This window comes from Semicossyphus pulcher, unplaced genomic scaffold (genome assembly GCF_022749685.1).
Source record: "Semicossyphus pulcher isolate SPU_LCO1_2020_fin unplaced genomic scaffold, fSemPul1.0.p SCAF_15, whole genome shotgun sequence".
NCBI classification, from domain to species: domain Eukaryota; kingdom Metazoa; phylum Chordata; class Actinopteri; order Labriformes; family Labridae; genus Semicossyphus; species Semicossyphus pulcher.
This window is the reverse complement of record NW_027211659.1, coordinates 23,155,439-23,176,859: the sequence shown is the minus strand read 5'-3', so window position 1 is coordinate 23,176,859 and position 21,421 is coordinate 23,155,439.

Sequence of the window (21,421 nt, the reverse complement as noted above, 5' to 3'; positions counted from 1 at the left end):
CCATATCAATTTATTGGATTGTTTAATGTAATCATGCATAATGCAGAAGGATTAATTGGAAATGGCTGCACCAAGAAGGGACCAATGCATTAAGGAGCTACTTAGAATCAAAAGAGGATTTGTTAAATGCTCCTTCAGTCTTGAGATACAGGCAAATTAATTCAATGGTGGATGGGAGAAACACTTTTTAGAGAGTGCATTACCTTATTGGAAGATGAATAGCTCAGCCGAAGGGATGTAAAAGCATTCAAGGTGTTTGGGAAAGCAGATATTCTAAATGCATCCTTATCTTGGTTTGTTAAATTACATTGGAGTTTGAGACCAGAGTTCAGGGATGGCTCACCGTCTGCCAAAAACTGAGAAATCAAAGTCTGAATAGAAGTGACATGAGGGTCAATTTTGTTTTCTTTCTACTTAGACAGGAAATAATGGAAGAGCTTTGGAAAAGAAAACACTTTTTTACAAATATTTAATTATATTTCATTCTTTCATTTATTCATTAAGTCACTCAGTCAGAGTATTTAGTGGTCAAAAGTGATCTGGAACACCTGCAGTAGATGTCAGCTCATGATATAATTAACTACTGCCATCATTTATAAAAAAGTGATAACTGAAACTGCTTTATAGTGATATTATGCAGCACATGCTCAGCTCAGTAAAGTCCATCATCTATCATCTCGAAAGCTGCATTGCTTTTATACATCCATATCATCACACGTGCCTCTTAACGCTGGTTATCTTCCTCTGAAATACATTATATTTTTGACCTCAGTGTCAGGCACATTCATATTGTGTTATATTTATTCAGGATGGATTCCATAACACATCCAGCAGACTGACAGACAGGACATGTCCTGCCCTCGGGTGACGTACTAATCTTAGAATAACAAAACCTGTCCAGGAGAAACCACGTCAATGTTTTTCTAATGATTAAATACTGAAACATATCCTTTCCCTTGACATCTGCCTCTCTCTCTTTTTCTGTGTCTGGCCTACATAACTTTACCAGGAAGTATCATTCTTCCAAACTCTAATCACCATTATTCTGGCAGCAGCCAACGTAATGACTTGACCTCTCATTAGTTGAAGTCCATTTACCAAGTGAAGTAACAACTCAGGCCTGAAAAAGGTCAATGCATTGTTAACACTCCATTCGGGTTTGCTTGTTTTGGTCCATGCTGAAACCCACAGCCCGGTCTGGGTGTATTAGTTTGGTGCTTACCTCAAAGCAAGTCGCGGACAGCATCTCTACCTCAAACTAAAGTGGAGCTAATAGTCACAGAAAGAGGGAGAGTTTTAGAAAGGACAGTGTTTTCTCTGTTAAAACCCCCAATTAGATTCTGACACTTAAACACTTAATAGGGCATGTTGGAGAGAATTTCACAAGAAATAACAGGGAAAATTAATTACACCGGTTATAAAGATTTAGGCCTCAATAATTAAAACAAAGGCCTGCACTTTAGAAGAAGAGAATCTGATTATTATGATTAATTTGGGAGATTCAGGGGTGATTATTGTGGAAATGTGGGGTTAATTATGTAGAGTATAAAACAAAAAGATAGCCTGACGTAACCACAACAAATACAATGTGCCTTATAGATGGACTTTTGTGTGCTACTGGGTCTTTGCTTAAAAAAATGTCTGCATCAGAGAAGAGCCTCAAATCAATGCCAGATTCCATTGTGACCTTCCCTCTGCCTCTTAGGAGACCTTACATCCATCAATCAGCTAAACCTACACAAATACCAGAATGCCATGCTTATCACCTTGACCATTGCAAAAAAGACAATATTGGATAATAACAACAACTGGAAATACAGGCACGAATTAACAACGTCACAATGGCTCAACTTGTTGGCTGAACATTTCTCAATGGAACACATCACTGCTTTTAATATCAACCAAACAACTACATGTCATGACACCTGGGAACCATTTCTTAAAGCTCTGAATTTGCTGGTGAACTAAATCCTCAATTCCTCACATATTTATGTATTTATTTTAGAATTATTATTAATTTTAGTTATACCTTCTTAATTTTGGATTTTCTGAAACATTTTGATATGTATTTTTGTTTTGTTTTTTGTTGTTGTTAGTATTTTGCAGTAATGTTAATATTGCTGTTAGTTAAATTACCTTTGTCGAACTAATTTATTATATAATCACTTTTTTTTGAAAGTGTGTATATATGTCTGTGTCTGTGTCTATGTATACGTATGTAAGTAAATTTGTATATACTGTATGTACACTACCAGTCAAAAGTTTGGACATACTTTCCCATTCACTTGTATTAGAAAATGTATCCAAACTTTTGACTGGTAGTGTAGAGAAATATATATATATATATAAATTTGGGTTTTCATTGGTTACGTTTGTTTTTGGTGTTTATTTATGTACTTTCTCTTTTTGGTTTTAATATATATATTTTTTTTTTAAATTTATTTATGTATTTATTATTTTTTCTCTCACTATGTGAACATATCCAACTACACTCCAGCTATACATCAACATCTAGTGGAATTAGCTACAAAGCAATTATGTTACGTCTGTCTGGCTGTCAATGACAGATGATAATACTCACTTGGAGAGGAAAGACACACCTCATTACATTAGATTTAAATGCTACTAATATTTTATATCAGTATTTGTAAATAAAAAATAATGCACTGAAAAACAAAATCTAATTCCAAGACCACGCTGCTTGCATGGCAAATAATGTTTGAAAAGACTAAAAACCAGAGCTGATTTAATGCCCCTCTAATACAATCATTGTAGGAGAGAAAGTGTAAAGCAACTGACGTGCACAGTCAGAGAGCACACCAACAAACACTGCAATGTTTTAACCTTCATTCTACCTACTGGGATATCCTCTGACTTTTTCCCATATCTCAATGGAAATGTTCCAATTTAATGAGGGATTTTTCAAAATACTTATGTATTTGGGTCCTGTGGGGGCCACACAAGCAGTTTTAATAGATCAAGCTTTTATTCATGACATGTTTGCCATGGGCCCTTATTTAAAGTAGCCAACACGAGGGCGTAGGGGCAATCTGAAGGAGACAGACACAGGCTTCCACATGTTTTTATTATTAACAGGAAAGTTATCTTCAATTTCCTTCATATTAATAATAATGATAATAATAATAATATTTATCTTATTTTAAAGGCATTAATCACTTAACTAATAATGCTATGAGAAGAAAGCCTAATCTATAATGAAGTGGCCCACCTTGACCTAAGCTAAGCTAATCAAACTGGGGCTAACCCAGGCTAACCTAGCTTAACCTGACCTCTACTAAACCTGAGCTAATCTTATCCGTAACCCCGAAACAGTTGTGACCAGAAGTCACTGTGAAGTGAAGCACAGAATATGGAGTTGTAATGTTACTTAACGTGAGAACTATAGAAATATTGCATCTACTGTTGTGTGTTGGTTCAGTGTTCAGTTAAACACTACTGTCACATTCACCCTTTCACACACTGATGGCAAAGGCCTAAGTGTCAATCCCCAATCAGGATCTATGCACATTTACACTCTGAAGGCTAAGCGGGAGCAATTTGTGTTCAGTGTCTTGCCCAAGGACACTTAGACATGTAGACTGTAGCAGTCAGGGATCAAACCACCAACTCTACCACTAAGCCGCCCCTGTGATAAGCCATTTTCATAGATTATGTAACAGTGCTTGTATAACAGACAGATTGATGGTACCACATAGTTTAAATTGGCTTGAGCAATAATTTTCATTATTTACAAGAATAAATCTCCTGGCTGCAGCTTTGTATCGCTGTGTGTTCACATTCAGATGCTCTGCACCTGCCAGACAATGACATTTCCTGAAGAAGCATCCTTCCAAATTGTTGAGCTGTTTGTGTCTTTCTTGGATAAGAACATATTCATTCCCACATCCTTCGTTCTATATTTCACCTCTCAAAGCCCTTTTGCACTTTGTGTTGCCGCACATTCGACAAAAAACAGCAGGAGCATTGGAGACGGCCACACAGTCTGTGCACCCAACCTGCCTCTGTGCACTGATTCAAATAGGGTGCTTCATGCCAATTTGATTGCCTTCAATTCAAAGGTGAGGCATGAGCCACTAAGATTAGTATAGGATTACACTCTTACACAGAGCTGTGTACTTAAAAAGGGCATGGGTAAACTGTATGCTGAGAGAGGCTGCTATCTTCAACAGGATAAACAGTTAACAAAACTTTTTGAGCGTTAAAATATTAAGATATTGCTCTGCTTTCTCTGTAAATTCAGAGATTACAATTACATTTAAATGCATGCATAATCCTAGAGCTACTAATCCCTCTGGCAACTGACACTCTTTGCCACTGGTATGTGTGTGACACACACTCTGGTGGGAAGCCAGTCAGGTGATTATACAGAACTTGATTGGGTGCAATGCTTGTGCAGAGAGGGTGTGATATGAGGGACATGGACCTCTGCAGGTGTTTCACATTCCATGTGAAGCTCCTCGCGGCAGGTTGAACGAGGCAGCTGGTGGCTCCATGTGAGTCAAGTCAGGTCAATTTTCTTTTTATAGCACAAATGACAATAGAGGGTATGTCAGGGCAGTTTCATATAGGGCAGGTTTAGACAGTGCTTGTTATGTAATTACATAGACACAACAATGCCACCATAAACAAGCAGTTGGTGACGGTGGATGCGAAAAACTAGAGCAGAACAGGGAGAGAGAGAGAGAGAGAGAGAGAGAGAGAGCATTTAATCAGAGATGTGTCATGTTTTTTATCTGTCTTACTGCTATATTTCAGTGCAACAATAAAACTATGACAAACAACAGATCAGTTTCTATTAAAGCAGCCCCACTTCCACAATAAATTAAATTAAAGTAACTTAAATGAACCGTCAGTTTTTTAATAATACCAGATTTGGAAATACAAATCTCATCGCAGAGGATCTTATGTGACTGCTTGTGCTCTCTTATCGTCATATCCCCATCCATCCCATGGCTCCAAGCCCCTAGGCTGGACTTTTCATGTAATTACCAGCACATGGGCACCCCAAAGGCCCAGAATCAGCCTGCTACTCTTTGATCATAACTGATATTGAATGGCATTTACCCCCTGGACAGAGAGAAACCTGTTTCCTTGGCTTTGTGAACAGATGGCCACAGGATGGTGGAGGGTGTTTGCTATTATTCAAAATATCTCACAGAGAATGTGGACTGCCAGAAGCCTTTTTACCCACCAGGAGAGCTGGAAGAGAGAGCACAAATATTGTGGTGAGGATTTGGGGTGTTTGTGCTTCTTAAAACACTACCCTCCTGTCAAACGCCGAGGGAGATGCTGTCAACCTTCCACATTTGCTGGATGAAAGATATTTTTCAGCTCATGACCTGTTAGATTGAAACTAACATGTTCAAAATGTTACTTGCCATTCTGCTCACAACTTATTTAAACACTCTCCCTGATGTCTGCAAATGAAAGCAATATTAATGTAAAATCTCAACTAATTCATCCGTTTCCACTTCTCTTTGACTTGGATCTATTTAAGTTTCATCCCATCCTATCCCTGAAGCGGTGTTTACCAAAAGCAGTGTGCAAGCCTCTTAAAGAGAAAAAGAGAAAAAGACAGCTCTCAGCCAGCCAAGGTGTGCAGAGGAGGTTATTTACAGAGATGTCCCTTCGAAAGGGGATATCAGTTACTCTGTGTGATCTGCTGTAAAACAAACTGGAGATGAGATAGATAACTAAGAAATAATCATTAGCGGATTTGCACAGTTAGGAGACTTTCTCGGGAAGTCAATCATACTCGTTTTGCTTATTTCTTTCCTTTTCTTTTCATTTGAGTTGTTTCAATTATACTGTTTTCACCTTCAGCCGTTTAATAAGGCAAGTTTAACAAGCTTACCAAGTTACTTGTCTGGTGAAGTTTAATATGTTTGATTTGTTGCTTCACGTAGTGAATACAGTTATTTAGTGCAACATTATATTCATACTCCATGCTTTGTTTTTTATTGGCTCTATTGGCCACTTTCTCATTTCGGGACAACAATGTACTTTTGAATGTAATCAAGGCTAAGGAGCTGATATTGAAAGAGCAAGGGAACTGACTACGCCCTTCTTTATATCAACAGGTCCTGGGTGGGGGGGATGATGGCTTCAATACCCTTGGTGTCCATGGAAGGCCTGAAATTGGTGCTGCATATGGACTCAGTTGTGAGAGAGGCAATGCAGAGACTGATGACATGGCCACCTTAAGGCTTTATACAACCTGCACTGCAAGAATAGAGCAAGGAGAACTATTAGGGATCCCATCCAACCCCATAATGGGCTTTTCTGCCAGGCAGGAAGAAGATATCACATACAGCAGGCCGGCATTTAGAGGCTCAGGAGGAGCTTCTTCCAACAGGCTACTCCTAAATATGATCACTACCTAAAGTGCTGACCCCCAAATTCTACAGATATAACTGTTCCTATTCCTATTCTTATTATAAATATTGCTATCCCTATTATAATAAGACTGTTTAATGCAAACTTCCTCCATTGCGATAACGTAAGGATGTTACGTATATGCATGCTCTCCTCGCCTCGATGCCTAGAGCTCATTCTCCTCCATCACAGTCAACAGTGTGCAACACGAGACAACGCAAGCTGAGAAATGGAGACGGATAATGCCAACAAACGACTCAAACTGCTCGCTAACGTTATGATACCAAAATACTAGGCCTATCTGAGTGTATGTCAGTTATCTAGCTTGACAAATAACTTCGCCAGCTAACATGACAAACGGTGTTGATTTTGGCCAACTGTAAATTATGTAGCAGAACCAAGCAAACGTGTATAACTACCGATTGTTTTCTATTAGCCAATACGCTGCATTATCTGCCTAGGCTAAGGTTAGCTAAATGGAAGCTGGCAACAAGCTACCGTTAGCAAACAAGCAAACGTTAGCCTGTTTGCTATTGCAGACGATTAACCAGTTAGGCAACCAAGCAAAATACTGTCGAGTGGATAACATCAGTGCGTGCAGGAAGGTTGACTGCAGTTCACTCAACGGCCAATGGTGTCATGACCAACGAGGACTTTTTAAAGTTACACAATGCACCTATAACAACTGATTTTATACTTAATCAATAGTGTTCTTTTTTGAATAACACCTATAGTGATAATTTTGAGATGAGGCGCAATATTGCATATTAATTTAAATTAACTTATGCCAACAGCAATTTAATTATGGAAAGTAGGGTATAGCTAATGCATACTGATCATTTTGAACATATTCACCACATGGGTAAAAAACAATTTAGCTTTTAAGCAAATTCTGTGTGTGTTTAATGTTATGCCTGAGGCCCCGCTGTCGAGCAGACGCTGTGAGGAGCCTGTAAGATTGTGCAAGGTATCAGGGCGAAGAATGTTAGAATGTTAACCCTGCCTCAGTCGGCACTACTTATTCACTACTTTCTCATAAATCTGGCCTTGCTCTGGCATGGCCACACATGCTTGATATGATTAATTATTTGAATTATTTTAAAGCACAACTCCAAAGCCTTCAAAACAATCTGTAGAAAAAATACGGAAAACTTGGTATGGTATTTAACTTTTTTGTTTCTGAATGGATCCATTGTTCTGTGTTGTGCATTTAAGAAAGATGTGATTTTCTAGGAAAAGGAGGATTTCGAAGAACAACTCCCGAATCAGCACAATATATCAGCTTGGGTGCGGTTTATGACCATATTAAGGTCTTGTATTATTTTCAGCTTCTCATGCAAAATTGGGTTATAAAACTGACAAAAATGTATATCAGTGATAGAATAATACCTTCCCAGAGCAGCAATAACAGCAGGAGGATGCAGATTTTAACATCAAGAGCACAAACACTGGAGTGCTCAGCAGAAATGCTGCAAAAAACAATAATGGCGGTGTGATTACGCTGGCAAATGCAAGGCTGTAAGCATTTTAATTAGACTGATGGCTGTTTTCATGCTATCATCTGCTGCCAATGATACAGTCTTAATTAACCCATTTAAAAGCACTAGTGTGTATTTATGCCCACAATGAGCCGTTCCAGTGTCAAAGGAAAACACATCATTGGGATAATGCCATCCTAGCAGCTCACTCTGATGGTTATCACGCTCCTGTTTCCGTCTGTACGCTTTCAGGGAAACAAAGTCAGGCACGATGCATTGTTCTCATTTGTCAGGTTTATTGTACAAACATGACAACCTGCATGTATTGTGAAGGTTCATGTCATTCATCCAGGTAGTAGATCACCAATAAGAAAACAGTTATCCTCCATGGACTCGATTGTGCTTCACAGGGTGGTATTTGTAAATCTTTGCTGCTATCAAAGCTAGTAACTGTCAGAGAAAGTGTAGTTACATGTATCTGAACTTTGATTACACAGGTGCTTGTTTTTCGGGCCTTCAATCCTTTTATCAAATAGAATTTTCTATGAAACCTTAACTAGTTGTATTATTACATATAAAATTACTGAAGGAAGAAAGTATTTTGTTGGAGTAGGAAGTAGTAGGAAGGTTTTCACTGATAGAAAGAACCATCGCAAACGTTTTCAGGCTGTAGTTCTGTCCTTATAATGCATATTCACCCAAGGGTACCATGTGCGTCTGTATCTGGAAGAGTCAATATTTGAAGACTTGTCACTGAGAATGAGCTGACAACCTCGGCTCCACACAACCCAGCACACTGGACCCACGGCAGTTCACCTACCATCCAAAAGGATAAATAGATAACGCCATAGAACACATTCTCAACACCACCCTATCACACCTGAACAATAAAGGGAGCTACGGGATGACCAGAGTTCAGCTTTTAACAACAGAATTTCCTCCAGGCTTGTCTCAAAGCAATTATTATGTGGATCCTTACCTTCCTTAGAGGCAGACCTGAGGTGGTGAGAGTTGGCGGACAAAGCTCCTCCTAAACACTGGAGCACCCCAGGGCTGCGTTTTGAGCCCTCTGCTGTACTCCCTGTTCACACAAGATGATGTTTAGCCACTCCAACGTCATCATGAAGTCTGCTGATGACACAGCTGTGGGGGCCCGATCAAAGATAACTATGAGAAGCAATACTGATTGAAGAAGATGAGCTGACCTGCTGCTGTCAGGATAAAAATCTACTTCTGAATGTAATAAAGACTGACGAGCTGATATTGAAAGAGAAAGGGAAGGAACTACGCCTTTCTTTATATCAACGACTCCTGGGTGGGAGGGTGGATGGTTTCAATGACCTTGGTGTCCATGTTATGGAAGGCCTGAAATTGGTGCTGCATGTGGTCTCAGTTGAGAAAAGGCAATGCAGAGACTGTTTGGCATGGTATGACCCGCCTTAAGGATTTATACAACCTGCACTGTAGGAATAGAGCAAGGAGAACTATTAAGGATCCCATCCAACTCCATAATGGCCTTTTCTGCCTGATGCAGGTGGGAAGAAGATATCACATACGTACTCCAGGCCAGCATTTAAAGGCTCAGGAGGAGTTTCTTATTATATATTATCACTAAATTATACAGATACAAATATTACTATTCATATTCTTATTGTAATTATTGCAGATTTCTGTTCTATTTAGACTCTTTAACCCGAAAGTTAAATAAACGTTCTCAATAAATCTATTGTTTGTTTGGTCTATAAAATGAAAAGTGATGAAACATGTCATACCAACGTACAATCTCAACATCCTCAAATGTGTTGCTTTGTCCAAAATCAAAAATTATTTGACAAATGTAAGTTCAAGCTGGCAGACTGCTCATTGGCAGACTGGCAGAACTCATTCATTCATTTATTAAGTCATCATTCATTCATGTCACTTTCTCTCTCTCCCCCCTTCTCTCTGTCCTGTCTGGTGATCAGCTGATTATGGCCGTATACTATTTTAAGTACTCAACCAACCAGAGTTAGCCTCGACTTCTGTCGACCAATCATCCTGATGATCCTGATCAAACTTTAAAGCTTTTCTCCTCTCTCCCCTGTCAGTTTGTCATTTCATGTCGATCATTGCAACTCTCCTCCACCCCACTCACCTCCAATCCATCTTGTCAGTGTCCTAGTCCAGCTCCTTCTTCACCACCACCATTGTCTAGACTCCATCAGGGGGATATCCTATCCTGCTATTGGCCATACTACCCCTACGAGTGGGGCCTAATTGCCAAAGACTGCACCTTTTTAATCTTTCCAAACTTGTAAATAAATAATTCAGTCACTCATAATGACGTCTCTCCTGATTGAATTGATTTGATACTTAATCAATGACTTAGATGAGCTTCAATTTTACTGTGATTATATCTTATATGATTGCATCTGATTGATGAAACTTGATTGATAGATCAGACTTGCTATGGATGGCTAATTACAAAAAGAATGTGGCCAATGGTTGGATTTGTCAGAGATCCTTTATAAACCTCACATAAGTTAAGGAGTGACACCTCAAAGTTGTCTGTCATCAGAGAAGATGAACATGTGAACATCCATCCATCCATTATCTTTACGGCTTATCTTGTTCAGGGTCGCGGGGGGCTGGAGCCTATACCAGCTGTCATTGGGCGAAAGCGGGGTACACCCTGGACTGGTCGCCAGTCAATCACAGGGCTGACACATCGCGACAGACACCCACCCTTACGGGCAATTTAGAGTGCACTAGATGATCCACTTGGGATGAAGCCATCAAACTCATGAGCTCAGAAAGATTCTCTTCATCCCAGAGACATGGCATTAATGACATCCATGACCGGTGGTCTGACACATACAGTACAGGTAATTGCATTCATGCTTTCCTCACATTAGGTCTTTTCATACTAAAGGCTGTCTCGTGGTCTATTCACAGTGTGTTCTGTATGATTGGTGTTAATGGCTTTAATATACTGTAGACACGTTGTCATTGCACACAGAGAGGACAATAGCTGTGAGGTGATGACAAGTTCATCTATTGAATTGCCCTCACCATGGTTACAGTACAAAATCAAATTTAACACAAACTATGAAGTCAGCTAAGAGTCCACCCACACTTCTGCAAAAACTCTACAAACTAAATAGAGGAAAAACATAGTGGATTGGAAAGACGACCTTTCTGATCAAATCAAAAACATATGCTTCCGATATAAAACAGGACTGACCAAAACAGGACTTGCTGATAGCGTGGCATTATTATGGTCAACTCAATGCAAAAGCCAAATCGTGTGCATACAAGAAGTAATGCACTGCTGCTGGCATCTGAAAACTGTTTAACAAATGACTGTGAAATAAAAGCCTGTGCAAAAAGAAAATGTGTATTGATGTTGAGCTGTTGCATTAATTGCTTAAGTCTCATTGTTCCTGTTTTCCCATGGGATGTGTTTTATCTTTTGCATCTTGTGCCACACATGACAATGGATCATATTAATTAGATAATACAACCTATCATGAACGTTGTGTTTATAGATCAATGTGCCCTTAAAGTCACATCACCTCTGCCCTTTAATTACCACAGGGGATTTTTGAAACATCCCAGAGAGATGCAGTTTCTGATAGTATAAAATCACTGACAGCGTCCTTATTAACACTGCTGTCTGTATAGTCTCAGAGGATCGACTGTTTCTGAACTGAGAAACCAAAAAACCCACAGATTCTTATTCAAAGACAAACACAAACTCTTCAAAGAAAAATACAAACATTTGTTGAGCTGAATTGTTTTGTCAGTTGGGTGTAAAAAATTTACTCTAAGAATGTAAGACACATTTAAAAGCATTGTGGGAGATTGAATACATTTAGAATAATGTGTTTAAAAGCATCAGCAACACGTTTAACCGTAATGTAAAGAGACAGTTCAGAAGATCTGACTTACTTACAGACACTGCCTGCGGAGTCACTGCAGGGTAAAACAATGGTTCAGAGCAAGAGCTTTGCCTCTACACTGATTGCAGGCACTTTTCATGAAGTATACTAAAACGGTGAATTCAGGTAGATGTCTGTACAAATCAAAGACAGAGATAAACTAAAACAGAGACTGAAACACAAAGAGTTGTAAAATGCTTTTTTATGTTTCACCTATCCTCTAAGTAAGTATATTTTACTATTCCAGTTATCATGTACACCGATCAGCCATAACATTATGACCACCTGCCTAATATTGTGTAGGATGACCAAAACAGCCCTGACCTATTGGGACATGGACTCCACTAGACCTCTGGGGGTGTGCTGAGGTATCTGGCACCAACACGTTAGCAGCAAATCCTTTAAATCCTGTAAGTTGCAAGGTGGGGCCTCCATAGATCGGACTTGTTTGTCCAACACATCCCACAGATGCTCCATTGGATTGAGATCTGGGGTTTTTGGAGGAAAAACTCAACATCTTGAACTCCTTGTTGTGTTCCTCAAACCATTCCTGAACCATTGTTGCAGTGTGGCAGGGCGCATTATCCTGCTGAAAGAGGTCATCACACTGCCTCTACCTGCTCGCCTTCTTCCCATAGTGCATCCTGGTGTCATGTCTTCCACCCAGCCATCGATATGATGTAAGAGAAAACATGATTCATCAGATCAGGCCTCCTTCTTCCAATGCTCCGTGGGCTAGTTCTGATGTGCCCATTGTTGGCGTTTTGACGGTGGAGAGGGGTCAGCATCGGCACCCTGACCTGTCTGCAGCTACGCAGCCCCACATTAACTTGTCAGCAGTTTGAGCTGCTCTTCTCAAACTGCTGACTTCTCAGTAGCTCTTCTGTTGGATCGGACCACATGGGCCAGCCTTCGCTCCCCACACACATCAATGAGCCTTGGTCGCCCATGACCGTGTTGCCGGTCCACTAACTGCTTTTCCTTCCTAGGACAACTTTTAGTAGGTCTTGACCACTGCAGACTGGGAACACCTCACAAGAGCTGCAGTTTTGGAGATGTTCTGACCCAGTCGTCTAGCCATTGCAACCATCATTTCACCTGTCAGTGGTCATAATGTTATGGCTGATCGGTGTATGTTAAGCAGTTCAAATCAATATTTGTATTTCAACCATGGATTAAATGCCTGTAAAATGTGAAAGGGGACAAATCCACAGACAAGTATCACCTTGTTTTGCTATATCATCTAAGCAGTTTGCTTATCTGCAGTTAGGCGTCCAGCACCAATTGCAGGCAGCTGGCCGGTGGGCATAATGGAGTATGTAGCTGCTAAGGCAGCAGATGTTTGTTTTTCAGGAGTTCCTTGAGGCCAAAAAGGCAAAAGACAGTAAATATTACTCTCACATTCTCATGTAGCTCGAAACATGACAACAAATAAATGATAATGTTTTTCTATGTCTGACGAATGTGGAAAAAGAAATGTATCAGTTACATGTTTGCTAACGTAAACACCAAAGCATTTTTAAGGAAATATTATGTCAGAATGGGCTGCAGGGCGGTGCAGTGGTTAGCACTGTCGGCTCACAGCTAGAAGGTTCCTGGTTCGAATCAGACTAAGTGAGCCTATCTTTGTGGAGTTTGCATGTTCTCCCCGTGCATGAGTGGATTCCCTCCGGGTACTCTGGCTTTTTCCCACAGTCCAAAGACATGCTTGTTAGGTTCATTGGTGACTCTAAAATTACCTGTAGGTGTGAATGTGAGCGTGAAAGGTTGTCTGTCTCTGTGCGTCAGCCCTGTGATTGACTGGCGATCAGTCCAGGGTCCCTGCTTCTTGTCCAATGACAGCTGGGATAAGCTCGAGACTCTCAACAGGATAAGTGGTATAGATAATGGATGGATGGAATATGTCAGTATAGTGTTTTCAACATGTTCAGCTGCCCCCTAGTGGCAAATAAAAATAAAAGTTTTTTGGGTCAATTGAAACTTATAGTGCATTAAACAAATTGAGATAACTACAAAATGTAATAAATATTTAAATAACTACATGTCTACTTCAGATTTTAGCACTAACATTGTTTTCACAGAAACACACTGCATAGCCCTCTAATTTAATCTAACAAAAGAAACAAATTAAGATTTATTCTTTCACCTGAGCTCACCTTGAAACCTAAACCTTTGGCTGAATGTGCTGGTTTGATATCATCCAGTTCAAAATGATTCACTTACAGGAGAAAGCTACAATGACGGGGTTCAAGTGGAATTTTCAAGAGTTGTTGAGCCCGAACAAAGGTGAAAGTAATTTAAAACATCTTCACAACTTGCCAGACATATTGATACGTTTCAGGCATGATAAAAGAAGACAGTCAAACCAGGGTCCACTTAAATGTCAAACACTATTAAGTAGATGTTCTTTTAGACGTTTTACTTTTAGCAGGGAAACTAATACATTCCACATTTCTGCATGGATGCTGTTTTGATCACTGAGCTGGGCCGTCTGCAGAGAAGAGATGTCTCAAATCAAGCATTTGGTATGTCTTAGTTTTCAAGGTAATAATTTTCTTGTCTGTGCATGTGGAGAAAATATCTCAGAATATTTTCTTAGTGTGTTTTGTAATGGCTCTGTTCACTCCTTCAAACAAAAGCCAAACAGATAGCAAACAGACAGCTGACAACCTGTCGATGGTATTTCCCTTTCTCCTGTGAAGAGGCGAGCTTAAAGGAGTGATGGATGACATATAAATAACAAAGCCCTGACACATCAGAACATGCAATCAGGACACATTAAATGGCTTTTCAGCAACACTCAGGGACGTTGACAGAAAGTAGTTTGTATTTGACAATAAAGAAATAAAACATTTGCCTGTGCTGTTTTCAAAAGGGTGAGAAAAACAGTTTCAATGTTTTTGAAGTTAGGTAAAATTATATCGTCCCAGTTCAGTTTTTGTATCGAACTGAGCTGCTAGCCAGTAAAATGAAGAAAAGATTAGTTATAGGAACAGAATATGTCTTGACAGAAGGTCTTTGGTGCTTTGGTACGTTTGTGATCAAAGGTTGTTTTGCACTGAGCCGCAGCAGTATAAATCCCCCATGGAGTCCAGACACTGGTGGTGGTCGTGGCTGAAGATTGGAAGGATGATTAATTGATGATGATTTTGCGAAGACTGTGCGCTGATAGGAAGGTGGAGGGGGAAGGAACTAGAGGCTGAGACAGAGGCTGCTTCTCATGTCTCTTATTTGATATATCCTTGCTCCTTGCTCAAACCGGAAGTAGTTCCGGAGCCGCCATATTGAGGACCGTCTCAAAGCTCTTATCGCTGCTTGGAGGAGCGAGGAGGGATTGCAGAGGAGCGATACGCGAGGATACACGAGAGCAGCCTCCACGGAAGTCTTTTACTGGCCGACACGCCCCCTTATTAGAGATCAGTCAGTGATTGGACGCTGCAGCAGATCGGACTGAGGTGAAACTTCACAACAGACTTTACAGGGCGCCTTGAAACCGACTATAAACAACGCCGGTATAATGAGTTGGTATTTGACAACCTGTGATCGTTTAGAAAGAAATATTGATCATAACTCGTCATAAAATATATAAAATGCAGTGAATAACTGCAGATTTGATTTGTTTTCTGAGTCAACATCTGAGGGAGCAGGAGAGTCTCTCTGTCAGCAGGTAACACTTTTTACATGTGAGACTGATCATCAGTGAGGTCGGGTTTGATCAGCGTGACGTGATTTTGATTTATCCTGAAACTTTTAGCCTAATAAATAATGTTCATAGTTCATGAACAGACAGTATTTGGGCTTATGAAATAATGAATTTAGATCAGATTATCTGTGATCAAAAATGTAAATAATGAACAAATGTAGTGCTGGTAAGAAATGGCTCTGCAGCAGGAACACAGAGTGCAGCCTGTTCTTCATGTGCAGGTGTTTGTTAAACAGGTAACAGGATACAAAGAGAAAACACTGTTACTTTGTGTTTTATTAGAATGAATACAGTACACATGTGTACAGACACAAGCAGCTGTTAAAGCAGAGTGACAGCTGATCCAGCGGTGATCAGCTGACGCGGTCATCACAAACGGACGTCGCTGCACGTGACGCTTCATCGGAAAGGACCTCTAATGTCTCTCTTAAAAAAACACTCCCTCATTTCCTCTCTCCTCTCTTGGTTTCCTCGCGTCTCTCCATGCATCTCTGGTGGGAGGGACTAAGACGCAAGTGAAAGACGCGAAGAAGTGAAGGAAGCATGGATGCAATAAGAAGCAGCCAGAGTCATATTTGAAAGGAGCACAGAAAAATGATAGGATAAGGATGAGGTTGTGACACAGTGCTATTGGATAGAAGAGGCCTGCTGATGAGAACAGCTGATGACCCAGTGACAGCCCCCGACAAGGACAGCAGGAAATGAGAGTGAGCATACATGAGAGGGATGAATGAGAAATACTCTACGACCATGACTGCAAGATATAGTCTACCTGACTGAACCAATGCTAGAGCTTCATTATAAGGACACCAATACCCCAATATTTTTTATTATACATATACGATTTCATTAAGAAATGTCATGTAAGGTAAAACATGGCCTCTATCTCATCCTTGGTTGTACATTAGGTGTTTTTTTTTTTTAAAGATGGGATGAGGATCTTTATCCTCCAGGGTTACTCAGCCTCAGCTCAGTCTCCTCCGGTGACTGAATGATGTCTTAGTCCTTTCTACTTTGTCCTTTCTACTTTAAAGTTGTCCTTGAGTTTTGTTTATATGTGGTTTTCATTTTATTGTTTCTATTTCAGTTTGTTTTGAACTCAGGATGTCTTTTCCATTTCTGTCCTGCGAGAGGGATCTTTCCACTGTTGCTCATCCGGGCATTGCTTCTCAGCGTCTCGCTTTCTTTTTAGGGGAGAACACCTTTTCCAAAATCACGGGTCAAAGGCCATATCTACACGTACACGGTTATTGTTCTCTGCACTTTGGCCTTTCGTCCACACACAAACACCGTTTTAGGTCACCGAAAACAGATCTTTTGTGAAACTCTGTTTCCACGGAGACGTGTGGACGGGGTAAACGGTGTTTTTGGCTTGTGACGTAAGGCTGTGCGCCGTTATCTCCTTTGGGAGGCATCACACATGAGGCGACATTCCTTGCAAACTGACGGACGTGACAAAAACAGTGATGCCTCTAACCTTGCTAACAGGACTTTTTACATGCTTACACATAATGTTCAGTTACTCGTCCACTATATTGAACAACAGAGGTGTTGGGATGCACTATTTCCGACAATAGATGTTTTTCAGACTTTTGATTGGCCCCGATTTTCATTTTCCTCTTCGCATGACTGGGTTATATCGCCGCCTGTTGGTGTGGCAGCGTTTCTGTTGTGTTTTTGCGTTTTTATTTGGACAGGGACTTTTTTTTTTTTCATTATTCCATATGTAAAAAAGGAAAATTCTGAAAACAGAAAACATGCAAGATATATTTTGTTTTGTTACTTCTGTTGGGTCTGCACGGTGCGTGCCTCACTAACAGTTCTCCCCCGTGTGTGGGTTCTCTCCTGGTACTCTTGCTTCTTCCCACAGTCCAAAGACATGTTTGTTAGGTTAATTGGTGACTCTAAAATTATCTGTAGGTGTGAGCAAGATGGCTTGTCTGTGTCTTTGTGTCAGCCCTGTGATTGACTGGTGATCAGTCCAGGGTGTACCCCGCCTATTGCCCAATGACAGCTGGGATCAGCTCCAGCCACCCACTACCCTGAACAGGACAAGCAGTATAGATAATGGTTGGATATTTCTATTTGTTTTACACATGTTTTTTTGTGCCAAACACACACGTTTTAACAATCGAAATACACAAAGGCCTTTCACAACTGAACTTGCTTCGTATGCTCGCACACCCTCATCTGAATTCTTCTTATCACCAAGACTACCTTTATCTTCTTTGACATCCTTCCACCCACTCTACTGTATTTTACATATTTCTTGCAATCCTCCATCTCCCCTCATTAGCTAAAGTCCAATTCTCTCCTCCTATGCTTCGGTCGCCCACTTTCCTCTTTTTACGATTTTCCACACCCATGTCAGCCCTGGTAGTTTCGCTCCTCAGGAACACAGGAGGCGTGTGATATATATGTCGAGGGGAACACGCTGATAGAGTGGAACAACAGGCTATTCCAGCGATCCATATTTCCTGCTCCCAGAAGAGCAGGTGGGAGGGAGCCCAACACAGCAGGTCGGCCTTTTCCCAGTCCCTCTGAAACCACGGTTTTCGTACACTCAAGGTAGAATGAATGTGTTGGTACGCATGTCAATGCTTGAGCGTGCATGGCTGTGTGTGGTTTCCTGCAGCATGTGTTCTTGTTTAACTCCATCCACATCTGTGCTGCAACAAAAGCGCCTCCCCCACAGGAGTGACCACAGTCTGTCAGGGCTCATCACACACGTCCCACATTTAAATGATGTGGGCGCCTCAGACCCCAGCCTTGTTTCATTACTTTATGATGGAACCCAACGACCTGCACAATCAACTCCAGTTCCTGCTCAGAAAAACATCCAGATCTACGAATTATTTCCCCCTTGGGTGACGTTACTGTGACGAGGTTATGTATAGTTTATATTCACTTTAGGCTTGAAAAAATGTGAGAACAGCGTTTCATAAATTGTATGTTCTGTAACAATGACTGTATAGATGGATGACACGTCTCCATCTGCTCTCATTTTATTTTGAAGACAAAATAGCCCCGTGACAGGAGCTGCCATCTTGCACTGGTGACGTCATTTGGAGCCAGAGCCACGCAGTGGAGATCGTAGCCACTTCCGCTAACCAAAACACACACACACACTTAAATTCCTGCATGCCGGTGTATTTAACAGCAGAACAGCTTCTTTGTGTTGGTATGAAGCAGACATTCACTGATATGTAAAGTTCAATGACTGAAGTGATTGTTTTAGTTACGTCTCCTCTTGCTGATCCTCCGTCTACAGAGCTGTCAATCATCCTTTTTAATGCAATTAAAACTATAATTGTCAGAAAAATGAACACTTGGACGTAAATCAGCATGATAAGAACTAACTATAATGACAGAAACCATGTGTGAGAAAAATGTATTTGACGTGTATTTTATTATTTATATATTTTATAGTTTGACTCATGTCTCATCTGTTAACATGGAGGAGGCAGGCTTTATGACCTATACTGCAGCCAGTCAGCAGGGGGCGCTAGAGATGATTTGGCTTCACTTTTAGGGAGCGGTCATGTCGTCCATCTTTTTATTCAGTCTGTATTCAGTGTCTCTGATCCATGTCAGGCTAATACAAACCCGGAATCCAAAATGTATTGCTTTAGATATCCAATAGATAGGAACTCGGCATTTTGTTGTCCCTATCTTGTTTTTTTGGAACCAGAAGTGTCCATATTTGGCCAACAGGTAGATCGGCATTATGCATCTCTATCCTGGTTGTTTGCACTGAAGGCACCCTGTCAGTTACAGGCAGCCCCATCCTAAAGCATACCCTGCTTCATCGTCATTTTACTCTAAATGGGAGCTTAATTTACCAAATGAACATCATGTTGTATTGAAGACGACTTGAAACTAGCGATCGAGTTCATTAACTCTTTTGGAAAAAAATTACTGAGGTCAAAAATCAACTGAGAAGTAGGCTCAGTTCTCTATCTGGTTACATACAATTTGACTTTTTTATTAGCAACCTGGCCAATAGAAAGAATGCAGGTTCAAGGCACTTCAGCATTAGCTTCACTCTGAAAACCAGAGGCTATGTCCACTTCTATTCATATCTACCATTAGTAATGTAATAGACCCACACGCCTGACCTATATCAGTTAGTAGTCAAAGGGATGGTTCAGATTTTTGGACAACAAGTTGGATGAAATACTAGCTAGTAGTGTAGTGGATGCAAAGCTATTAGCTATTGGCTCACTCACCGAGTCCCGTGGTCGGAGTTCTGTCCTCAGCTACTAGGTTGGCTTACCTGAGAAACTGGCCTGCTGCAGGCGTAGTGATACTGGATTTGTCAAGAGAGAAAATAGTGCCAAAAAAAGGGTGTGAAATGAAATTGTAGGACCATGAATTTGTGTTGAAAATGGATCACCATTGCCTGCATGTTGTTTTTGTGGGGTAAAACTTTTTGGTTTCATGACCCTGGCATCTCGCCGGAACTACTTATTCTACGTTCGGAAACGGCCAGAACTCCAGCCACAGGACTCGGTGAGTGAGTTAAAAGCTTTGCATCCACTACACTAATAGCAAGTATTTCATACAACTTGGTGTCCAAAAATGTAAACTGTCCCTTTAAGGTTCCATCACTGGATAATATCAATTTAAACTATTTCAAGCACATTGAGAATATGAGATGAAGACATTCAAAGAGCAGCAGTGGCATTTTAAGTTGTATGAAACAATGATGGAAATATGACATTTGGGTTGCTGTCGTGTTTTTTTGAAGACCGTTTCCTCAGTCAACACAGATGTGATGTTTTCATGCCACCATTCTTTGCTGCTTCAGTGGAAGCTTGATTGACATCTGAGTCCCATGCTTCATGTACCTCATGATTTTTGCAATATGTCTGTTTCCGCTGCACTTTGCTTTAATTAACTCACCAACTTCTCTGCCTCAGCCATAACTAACTTTTTTTCTCTTCTTTAAAAATAGTATTAACAATTTTTAAATGCAGATGAAAACAGCTGTAGGAAATGCGCTCAGTGAACACCACAGCATAATGCTTTTCCAGATGATGATAGATGATGGTTATTAGGTAAATGATTCCTCTTGATAGATAGAATCAGCTCACATAGGAAGTAGAGCATGGTGTCTCTTATGTTCTTTTTTCTTATTTAGTATTGATTTATGCAGGTGTGAAGTTTGGCCAAGACAGGCAGCAGCACATTTACACACATGAAACACAGCATATCACAATTTCATAACGAGAACAAGGAGCAAACTAAAGAAGCAATAGCTGATGAATTTGCAACATCTAACCATTATTTACTAAAAAGACCCAAATATGCAGTTGCCTTCCAGGGTTTCTGGAGTGTTCTGGTTAGTGTAGCCTATGAAAAACAGCACACCTTGTAAATCTTTAAAACGGCTTCAGTGCTGTGAGAGGGGGAGAGAGGGAGGGGGCAGGAAAGAGGGGGAACAGAAAGTTTATTCTCTGTACTTCTCTTTTGTCCTGTAAAGGCCTGGAGGCCCCTGTTGCTCCTCTCATTCAGGCTGTTCAAAGATTATTTATCCTTTTTATTTTAGCAGAAAGATGAGAATAGAAATTATGACTTCTAATTAGGGATGCATGAATATCGTATCGGTATGTGCAGATTATGGCTTGAAAATGACTTATCAGCAGATATATCTGCCGATATTTTCCATCGATAAAACAGCGCTTCAATTCTGCCTAAATGCTCAATGGTTCCCTAAAAAAGCTTGACGTAATGCTTGGACATTAACTCTGTGTGAGTGTGCATGCGCACTGCCTGCACAAAGTTATCAACAATATACAAATAAAGACTAAAAAGTCACAGAAACTCGAGCTAATGAATAGAAGTTAAACAACTTTCACAACTCTTAACTACCTAACAGTTAGCTCACATTCTCTCATTTTACCGGACTTAACAACATCAGA